We start from the raw sequence: 11206 nt of genomic DNA, 5'->3' as shown, positions 1-11206 counted from the left end.
AAATAATAATTCAACGTCCTCCACTGGCCCGTAGCCTTCAGACTGGGACTGAAATGGCGGAACCCGCTTCTTGGGGGAGAAAGCCGGCGCTTTTACGCACGGCCCGCCGACAGGGCGGGAGGAGAGGAGAGTCTCGTCAGATCCCCGTCCGCTCTCTCCTTTGTACCCCGAGCACGTATCTCTTAAAGTGAGAGGAAATGGAGAGGCCGTAGGTATGGGCCCCGGGGCCCTAAAGACTGCACACGCCAACGCGGGGAGGGCCTCCTTTAACTCTGATTTCCTCAAAGGTTATTATCCAATTGCTACAAACCCCATTGCTTTCACCGGTTACCAGGGGGCAAGGCCCACTCCACAAAAGGACTGCAAAAAAAGGGGGCATTATTTGTCTTACAGACCATGGGGGCATTATTTAATGACAAATTCCCGCAGAAGGCCTGGGCGCGAGCTCGTTTATTTCCATTATGGGAGAAGGCACGTTTTATGTCCATTGTGAGAATGAGCAACAGCACCGAAAAGCAGCCTGAAGCTCAATTAACAGTGTTGCTTCATTGTAACAAGCAAGAGCATCACAAAAGCACTTTTTTTCTTCCTTCGTCTCTCCCCTTTCTGGCGTAACAGGAGCAGCCCTTTGAGAGAGGATCACCTGCCCGCCGGTTCTTAATGACAAACGACGTTTTATCAATGCAGACGCAGCGGGCAGCGATATGAAATGATGTGCTATCCGTTGGGTGCCATAACGAGGTCGATGGCCGGATCCATCGCTGTACCAGAGCCCCGCTGTTTTATGAATAGGCCTAGGATGGACCTGTTGAATAGAGTAAGCAAAGGGCCACGCGAGGACTCCTTGTTTTTTTTTTTTTTGGAGAGTTGCTGTGGACTCCACCGGCCTGGAGCTTCCTACTTTTGGTCCAAAAAAAAAACACGGACGAGAAACGGCGAGATTTTAAATCCTGACATAGGTCACAGTTCGTATCACTGTCGTAGTTTTTATTCAAATACATAAAACTGCCGTGAAATATGTAAACACGTGTGTGTGTGTGTGTGTGTGTGTGTGTGTGTGTGTGTGTGTGTGTGTGTGTGTGTGTGTGTGTGTGTGTGTAAGTGTCCCCGCCAAATTACCATGCACGCGCACCCACGCACACGCAAACAGCACGCATCCATCCACAGTGCTTAGTATTATAAGGGCCAGTCCAGGTATCAGTGTGCATCTCTCAGGTGACGCGCACAGACCAACACGTGGATGTGACGTGAACCCCAAAACCAACAAGTTCAAACCACTTTCTACCAGTTACAGTGCAACACCAATTTAAATAGAGCATTATAATATAATAATGACTAAATAAAGCTACTGCTTGCATCAAAATCACATTGAGCAAAACAAATAAATCATAAACTGCAGAAGTCTTCAGACAACATTTCTTATCAAACACAAAAGTTTCCAGTAAATCATCATGACGCCAACAACTTGAGACGCGTCGGCTTCTTTTCCCCCATTTCATGTGCCACACAGGAACACTTTGAATTGCTTCAAACAAGTCAGGACTCTGCGAGAAAGTTTCAAAAAACTTGCAAAACTTCTCTTCGAAAGAGTTTTGCATGAGCAAAAGTTAAAAGAAGAAGAAAACAAACAAAGCGCACCAACCAACTAACAACACGTGATTCACTTTGCTAGAACAGATCAGTTCAGCTCTTCATGAAAAGGGAAATCTTGCCTACCTGCTCTCCCCAGCCGCAGCGCAGGACTCCCGGGCCGCTGGTCCATGTTGCCCAGTTAGAACGGGGGGAGGCGATGACAGGAGAGAGACAAAAAAGAAAAAAGGAAAAGAACAAAACTTTTTTCCCACTGTCTCCCTTTCTTCCTCTCTCTCTCTCTCTCTCTCTCTCTCTCTCTCTCTCTCTCTCTCTCTCTCTCTCTCTCTCTCTCTCTCCCCACCCCTCTCTCTCTCCCTCACACACACACACACACACACACACACACACACACACACACACACACACACACACACACACACACACACACACACACACACACACACACACTCCCCCCTCCTCCTCCTCGCTCTCTCACTGTCTTCTCCACTTCCCTCCCTATCTTTTTTTTTCTTCCTTCTTTTGGGGGCAAGTTGTAGGTTGAAATAATTCGACCCTTCCGCTCTCTCTTGCACTCCCTGCAAGTGCTCAGTCAGCTGCAACTAAACGCTTTAGGTGGAAAAAAAAGGGCTTCGGGCGGGGGAGGCAAGGGGGGGGAAGGGGGGGGGGGGGCGTGAAATGATCACGCCGAGTAAAAGAGCCGCTCTCTCAATGTGCGCTCATGTCCTGCTCCCCCTCCGCCCCCCTCACACACACACACACACACACACACACACACACACACACACACACACACACACACACACACCTCTTGCCCTTTGCTGGCATCTGTTACCAAGTTCCACTTTACTAAACTTTCCCGCCCCCCGATCTCCCCTCTCTTTTTTGTATTTATTTTATTTTAGATTCATTTCCTCTGGGACTCGAGATTAAAAAAAAGGCAGAAGATAACGCTAGATTGCGCGTAATGCCAGCACAGGCGCGTTGCTCACGAGCAAAAAGTTGACGCTTAAGTGTATTTATGTCAAGTGTGCTGTTAGCAACTCCCCCTGCCCACCCATCCAAAAAAAGAGCCCTCGCGAGAGTTTCTCCAAACTCTTCTGCGGTTATTTCACCTGTTGCGCACGGCACAGCGCTCTTTAAGCATTACGCAATACGCACGGGCCGAGAGGAGCCGCGGCGGAGCAGCAGGTGCCATGCGCCTTCAAACTTTCACGCGCTTCGCTGCTGTTTCCCACTCCTGTACGCGCACGCACGCAACAAAAACCCAGATAGTTCCGGTCCCCGGCTCTTGCTTCAACACCTGTGGTGAGCTCCTAACATGTCATTTAAATATTTATTCGCCAACTGAAAATGTCCACTCATACTGATACCGGCCGTTTTGTTCTACTTCCCATCGATAACTTTCTTCTCTGGTGGAACAATGACAGTCGAGATTTATTTTTCTTTGGTTCCTCCGTTTGATCAAAAGTCAGTTTGGAGTCTGAAAACAAGACGGCTAAGACTACAAATAATAATAATGATAATGCTACTAATAATAACTATATTACTTATCTCTATAGAAAGGTGATAAAAGCAGGTGGATGTGTGAATGTTTGCAGAGAGAAAAGCTACGCATTAATAAAGGAAGTAGTCTCGTCGGACATTTTAACGAGTGCGTCCAGCTGTGCGTTTCAAGAGCGTGACCCGGAAGTGAGAGGTCTCTGTCAGATAAGGGCCCCCCCACCCAAAAAAACACACACACACACACACACACACACACACATTCAGCGCCACAAGACGCTAGCACGGACCAGGTGGGGAGTAGGTGACGAATGGAGATGAAGGACGACTGTCTCTCTGTCACCTAATATTTAAAAAGAGAATAATTAACAGTCGCCATGTTTCCTCTACTCTATACTTCCTTCTTCCTGCCGTCTCGTGTCTGTCCTCCAGACAGCCGCGGGTGTCAGGGTTCACGCGCACCCTCTCCCCCCCGCCCCCTCCCCAAAGAGACAATTGAGTGCGGAACAAAAGCGCGAGACAGCGACCCATTTTGCTCCGCTTGTCGCCTCGCGCCGCGACACCCCGCGACCCTGACCTCCGGCTCGCGCCCGCAACATCCAAAACATTACATCGTGATGTTTCCACGTGGCGGCGGCGGGGACACGTAAGCTCTGACCTTCAGGCGGACAAACAGCCACCGATACACCTATTAGCATGGCCTGCTGTAAGGGCGGCTTCACCTCCCAGCAGCCTTTGGGAGGGGCCGTGAATCAAATAATATGACCGCGTGCTACAGGAAACAGCCACATGTATGACCTCCTGTTGTCCCTGATGGCTGGTTTTGTGTTGTTTTAAAAAATAAAAATAAATTATGAGAATGAAAGCCGTAGCCTTAACTAACTCTCTGCTCTCTTGGAACAGATTTCGCCTCATCCTTTTTTATTTAATTTTGTTTTTTTAAGAAAGAAAATGACAGTCCCAACAGATGAACCTGCATCGGAAGGCCTTGGTGGAGGATTATTCTGTGCATTTATTTCATAAACACAGGAAAGTTTGACATTTTCTGATTTGTTGCCAAGCTATACCAGGAGGGTGAGGAAGAGGAGGAAGACAATACAATCTGTATTATAAGAACTGAGATGAAGAGACTTATATTATAATAATAATAAAAGCCTATTTTAATTGAGCTTTACCTGATAAGTGCTGTCAATGTGAATGTGATACATTTCTTGACATGAGCAGCACAACAATTTGAACGATCTAAAACTGATATTATTATTTTAAAACATCCTGTCATTAATAATATTATATACACAATGTAAATGTCACGTTATATGAATGTGTTTCATTTATACATAACTTGCCTTTTTGAGGGGTAATATGTTGACTTATATTCACACTATATTAAATACTTGACCCCTATATTCCGATGTCTGAATAATAATTGCACATAACTTTATGTAGTTTCTTCATCTCCACATTGTTTTGCCTTCTCATCTCTCTCTCCAAAGAATTCGCCATAGTTTATGTATTAATCATCCCTTGTTTGTTTTTCAGCACCGTGCTAATTAATGTAATGAGTGTGAGCTGGGGGTGTGTGTGGGGTGTGTATGGGTGAGGGGGGGAGGGGAGATGGATCGGTGACCCGCGCTCTGACCGAGCGGAACCGGAAAGAATCGCATTGAAGCGCGAGACGGGCCAGAACTAAAGAGGCCGATGAGAACAATAAGTAAACACGTCAACACAGGAGGAGCTGCTCTCTCTCTCTCTCTCTCTCTCTCTCTCTCTCTCTCTCTCTCTCTCTCTCTCGGCCTCTGCGGGACATGGGGCATCACGGAGAGACCTGCAGGGAGGAGAGACGGCCCGAAAGGCCTCACCACGACGGGTGGAAGAGACACAATGTGCTGCCTGTGTGGTATGAATAACCGCATCTTCATCTTTAAAAGAAAAAAAAAAGTGTAATGTAAGAGATCTTGAAGAAATATCCAAAGCTGTTATTTGAGCAAAAATACTAGAAAAATACTTACAAGTAAAAGTCATATCTTCCTTATATCTGCATGTACTAATGATATAAAACAATGTAGGATCTCCCCTTTTTTTAATCATATTGTGTTGTATCAATCCTATTCTATTAGAGACAATGTATTATTGGAACAGTATTATTAATGTTGCATCAGCATTTGTTTCTGGTGCTGCTTCAAAGATTCTAATTCAGTTTAATCTCAATATTTCCTTTAGCAATAAGCTCATATGTTCTGTGTGCAAAACTATTTCGGCAAAAGGAGCAATAACTGTCAGACGAATAGAGTAAAAAGTTTAATATTTACTTCTGAATTTGCAAGCAGGGAATTTAGACACTCGGGTAAAAGTATGATACTCTTTAAATGGACTTATTTGAACTGGTAGTGTCTATCCTCATCTCTTTACATGTTAATTATGAGATTATACTTCGGCGCCGACCCCGTTGATATAGTTGGCAGCACTTTAGAAGGAAAAGATTTGTTTTGAATTATTAATATTATTATTATTTAAAAAAATCAGCTTAGCTTCAAATGAAGGAAGGACTATTTGCTTTTGCAATTCACCTCCATTTTTTTTGCTTTTTAAATCTCCCAAGATTCTCCAAATCTTTCTTTTTCTTCTTTGCTTTTTTGCTTTTATTTATTTAATTTAAATTCAGATTGTGAGCTTCTGAAGTTCACTACCATTGATTGAGTCTCCTTCAGAACCTGCTTTATATTCACAAAGTATTATATGTATAAGTATACAAATTATTTACTTTGTACACTTTAGAATAAACCTCCAACTTCCTCCCCTGTACCACCCGGAGGGCCCCACCCATCATTTGAATGTTCCCAACACTTTGGCTCATATTTTCTGGACACTAAGACAAAAACAACCATACGCTAATACACTTTGATGGCCACTCGTGTGTGTGTGTGTGTGTGTGTGTGTGTGTGTGTGCGTGCGCGCCAGGGCCGCAGTGCTGATTGAGCTTACCTCTATATCCCTGGGATTTAATTCAGAGTGGCACTTCACTGTGGTGACACAAGGCTCCTGATCTCGTGGACGCCGGCGCCCCGGATGTCGCTGTGACTATAGAAGACTTGGAGGAGGGGGGGGGGGGGCTTAAGGGCCGCAGGGGCGGCTTGAGAAATGGGGACGCATTATTTGTCCATGAAACATTATGTGACACAACATGACACCGGGGCCATTTGTATGTAAAAGGTAAACATTTCGGCGTGACGATGGGACAAGGCTCCTGTCAATGTGCTTTTTATTCTCTCAGCTAAGAGAGAGAGAGAGAGAGAGAGAGAGAGAGAGAGAGAGAGGTGGCATCGTGTGGCGACGTGTGTGTGCGTGTGTAACTTTGTGTGTGTAGAGCTTCTGTTCACAAATGTAATCCCCATAGACACAAGTCCCTTGGTCGGGTCTGAAAAGGTGTCGTCAGCTTGTTCTCTTGTTCCATTTCTTTTCTTGCTGACTGTTGATCACAGAGTGTCACTAAAAAGTGTTTCCTGGAGTGTGTGTGTGTGTGTGTGTGTGTGTGTGTGTGTGTGTGTGTGTGTGTGTGTGTGTGTTTGGGAGGGGGTCTCACCTGAACTGGCTGTTCATTTGAATTTGAAAAAGTGTGACCAGAAAAGTACGCACGGCATCCTGTTTTTTTTCCTTTCTTATTTCTATCGGGCTTTTCTTTACAGTGATGCTTCCCAACTGTTTGGGGCTCGTGGCCCCTCAAAAATGAAGCGCTGTCTGCTCGTGGCCCCTCGCTCACGGCTGGCCTCGGTGTGGAACCAGTGGGGAGCAGCTCAAGCTAAGAAGGATTCTTCCTCTCAAAGTGTTTGATTTGAAGTTGGGCAATACGATGATACTCTGTGAACCGTCAGGTGACATCAACTGTTTGGCTGTCGGGCCATCGTAGTGACTATTTAATGGAAATATTGGATTTTTATAGGATTTTTGCATCAACGTGATGACGTCCTTTAGACGTCAGAATAACCACACTTAACTTAAACTTATTTGTATCCCGAAAGATTTTCTAAATAGATTATTGCACAATATCAGAATATTAATTAATATTGTGCTACAAAATAACATTTTACATTTTTATCCAGACGTGCCACTCATGCGAAGCATTTGTAAAGGCCAGAATTATAATATGTCCCAAGGAAGAAAAATATATAATTGTTGTTGTGGATTTCGGACCATGTATTTGCTCCATACTGTGTTATCTAATAAAGTAAATACATAACTCTAGACATCCTACTCCTTATCCATCGTTGCGGTGTCAAATCTGCTACATGTGGCCTGTTGGGGCCGAGCAAACGTCATGTACTCTGAACAAGGGCCCGATAACAATTCATTGTTGCAAAACGACGGAGAAACCAAAGGAAAATTCAGTTCCCGAAGTTGCGACGAGCCGTCGTTTCCCCCTCCGGCTGTGATCCATCTCTTCCTGCCTGGGAGCTCTGCCGCTGATTAGCACATGCTCTACTTGGCATATTAACTCCAGAATCTCCTGAATCTCCCTAATACGCCACCGGTTTCATATCCTGCAGGGCTATTTGATGCCGTGATATCTATTAATTAATTAAAAGAAAATAAAACGATGCTGCTAATGCGACTGAAAGGATCAAACTCTGACTGTAGTGGTAGAACGGAGTGTGTGCGTGCGTGTGTGTGTGTGTGTGTGTGTGCGTGCGTGTGTGTGTGTGTGTGTGCTGCAGTGGAAGAGAATGCTGTACATGTGGTGGGTGTGAATGACTCCGGCACAGAGGGCCCCATATGGGTGATGCATGGGAGCCATTTTTGTTCAGAAGCGCTGATCCAGGGCGAGGTTTTTTTTTTGGAGGGAATTCCTCCTGCCTGGCTGCTTTGATACAGGCCGGCTGGCTGTATTTACATACATACAGAGGAAGACGATTCTTCTTCTTTTTTTTTCAGAACTGAAACAAGCCGATGCCACCAGTTACGGTTGGAGTCTGCATCCGAGCAGATGACTTTTCAGTCGCCTGATACAAGATTTCTTGGCCCGCAACTGACTTATTATTTAGTTTTTTTAACGATCTACTGAATAGTTTCTCAAGGAACCAATTGTTTGCTCCATAGTGTCAGCAAAGATCAAAAGAATGATAATAAAAATGCATGTTTAGTCTTCCCAAAGCCCGCGTGTCTTTAAATTCTTTGTTTTTTTTTGTCAGACCAACCTTCCAAAAGCCGAAAACATTTAGCTTACTATCAATAAATAATATTCATTTTCTGTTGCTCAACTAATAGAGGAGTCGTCTAATTGTTTCAGCTGGACCTATTTCCCCAAAAGACTGTACTGTGGTTTGGTCATTTCTAAAGAATTTTGTAAAGAAAAACAATGCGTCGTGCCGGATTATAGCTATATTAACAGCTTCTCCCAAATCCTCCTGCGGGCTTCATCAAAAAGGACTGAACCGAAGCAACAGCAGCGTTCAGAACACCGTTTTGGTCTTCAGACGGGTACATTTGTACACAAATGACCATCCGTTTGCAGAATATTGCCAATACACCAGCAGCAGCTGACGTAAATCCCCGTTTTTGATCAAGCGCTCCGTCGAAAAAAAGTGTTTGGCCACAAATGAGTGCAGGAGGCCCCCAACGGGACACATACAGGCGCCGTCAAACGAGAGCAATGACATGCTTCTTTTAACTCCTTCTCCTCAATAAAGATCATTGGCCAGGCAGAACCGTCCCTCCTGGAATGCGTGATTGGTAAATCAGGGGGACTTTAAACCCCCTAGTCCAGGACTCTCCGTCCATCCTCAACACGCCCCCGCGGCCTGGACGCTCGGAGATGAACCGCTGAACCAGATGCCTCCATTCAGTCAGGCATCCTCTACCTTTCTTTACAAAAAAATAATAATAATAGTAAACGCCGTGCGAATGCATGGAACCCAAAATCAGGCAGCCACATCACAATTTCTGCGAGGCACTGAGGCATCCCGAAACCGGCATCCAATTTGGTGAGATATGGGGAGCAGAGGAGGCAGAGGGCCCCCATGTGCGCTTCCCAAAAACAAAACAGATGCAGGATATTAAGTGTGTGTGTGTGTGTGTGTGTGTGTGTGTGTGTGTGTGTGTGTGTGTGTGTGTGTCAGACATATACAAGAGGTGATAGTGCTGAGACACGAGGTGCAGCCTAACCTTTTCGGAGGGAGACAATCCAACTCTGTGATGGCCTTTTCCTGTGTTGACACGCATGGAGAACCCTCTGGAATCAGATGGCATTCACCCTCTGATTCCCTATCATATACGCCATTCGCTCGTCGCCATGATGCCGCCTATATAGTCATATATATAGAGTTCACAATTACTCTCATGATACGGAGGAGGGGGAAAAAAAAGGTGGATGTTAGTGTTCGCGAAGGCCAATGTAGCATAATTCTGCAGCGTTCTGCGCGTCATAAATATGACTGATGGCGATAGCCAGTCTGTAGAATTACATTTACATATAGATTTGCATTCCCATCAACATGTAATAATGGCATCGGGCCCGCAGGTCCAATGTCAGTTGCTCATACATGCGTGCGTGCACGTGCCCACGTTCTGACATTTCATAGCTAATATTTGTGCCTCATTGACGTAAAGGAGGAAAACGTCCCACATCCATCAGAATGACAATGGTCTATAGAGTAAAACACAGTAGGGCCCTGCTGGGTCTTTTGTTTGCAGAATGAGATACGATGGCTCTGAAGTAAAGCAGCTGCAGTTCACAATTCCACATCAACTTCAGTAATGACATTTCATAATCGGAGTTCGTGTTTCACAATAAAGTAGTTTAAGGGTATTCTCCGTGCAGCCGTAAGGTTTTGCATAACAGCAAAGTTCAACCATTCAGATCCCCTGTTTGTTTGTTTGCAGGTGTGTTGGTGCATTTTATGGTGGCGGTACACAAGGCTGACAGGAAATGTGAAACGACAGTGACGGAATTGTAGTCGTAATACATTTGCATTTTAGAAAATCAAATTCAACCCGATGATGCCACATCCTCTGCTCTAAACAAATAGGCCCAAATTAAATTATTATCCTGATTTTGGTCATTTTATGGGGAAATATTTTTAGTTTGGTAATCCAATGCACCTTTGAAATAGCTCAATATCACAGCACAATGATTTGCTCTTTTTATATCAGGATGTATAGCCATATTGTAGCATCACAATCTTGATAGGAGACAACCCAGATGTACAAGTGCATACACTGTCAGTCCTTGTATGACCCTGGAAAATACAATATTTTAAAAAAGAGTAGCTTAGTTTTTCTGATTTGAGTACAACTGACAACATCTAAGTTTTTTCTTTTCTGACTACTTTTTATTAACTTTTTATTAGTCTTCATACCACTCAGACTAGACGGGCATGTGTTTGTACAACAGACTGACATAACGGAAATAACAACAAAGATTACACTAACAATTTAACATTTTTTTGGCCAAAAAAAACACAAAACAGACTATATATATATATATATATATATATATATATATATATATATATATATATATATATATATATATATATATATATATATATAACTGTTTCTGGTGCCTCTGCTGGGATGAGGTTTGGACATTTCAGTGGTTCCTTTAATAAACTCGTGTCCTCGGTGTTTCTAAAAAAACATTTTCAAGCGTTGGAGCTTTTATTTTCCTGAACGACAGAAGCATCTCCAACCCAGCTGTCCGAACTCCAACCTAACAATCCATCTTTACGTTTCTTTCTTACGCTTTCTGGTCGCCACCGATTGCCATGGCAGTCTCCAGCAGTACGGAGTGAAACGTTACGGTCGGCCAACATATTTTTCCTCGGACAAACCCGGAAGTTGTTAGTCTGTTTCCCTCTGACTGGAAGCTCGGCTCCGACTCTTGTTACCCGTCCGTTTTGTTGGATAAAGGTGAGCTCGTGGTGGCCGACATTACATGCGAGACACATAAAGCGGTGCCCTCGAATAGGAGGACGTTATTTCCACGCATTTCTTTTCTTTCATGCGCGCTCGAGATTGAAAAGCTTCCTTGTTTACATCCGAACCGGCTGCTCTGCTGTCTAACACGTGCACATACAGGAGGGACACATGCTAGCTTGAACTGTCGGACATGTGGATGTGT

The 11206-nt window shown here is 44.4% G+C and overlaps 1 protein-coding gene across 1 annotated transcript in view; it reads left to right on the top strand.

Moving 5' to 3' along the window:
• The first annotated feature begins 10853 nt into the window (after positions 1-10853).
• zcchc7 (zinc finger, CCHC domain containing 7) overlaps positions 10854-11206 on the top strand; it is a 47753-nt gene continuing 47400 nt past the window's right edge. Inside the window, exon 1 of the mRNA XM_068592168.1 lies at positions 10854-10995. The gene's annotated coding sequence lies outside the window, so the exon portion shown is untranslated. The remainder of the gene's footprint in view (positions 10996-11206) is intronic.

This window comes from Clinocottus analis, unplaced genomic scaffold (genome assembly GCF_023055335.1).
Source record: "Clinocottus analis isolate CAN_PGR_092001 unplaced genomic scaffold, fCliAna1.0.p SCAF_26, whole genome shotgun sequence".
Taxonomy (NCBI): domain Eukaryota; kingdom Metazoa; phylum Chordata; class Actinopteri; order Perciformes; family Cottidae; genus Clinocottus; species Clinocottus analis.
This window is presented reverse-complemented; position numbering and strand designations above follow the sequence as displayed.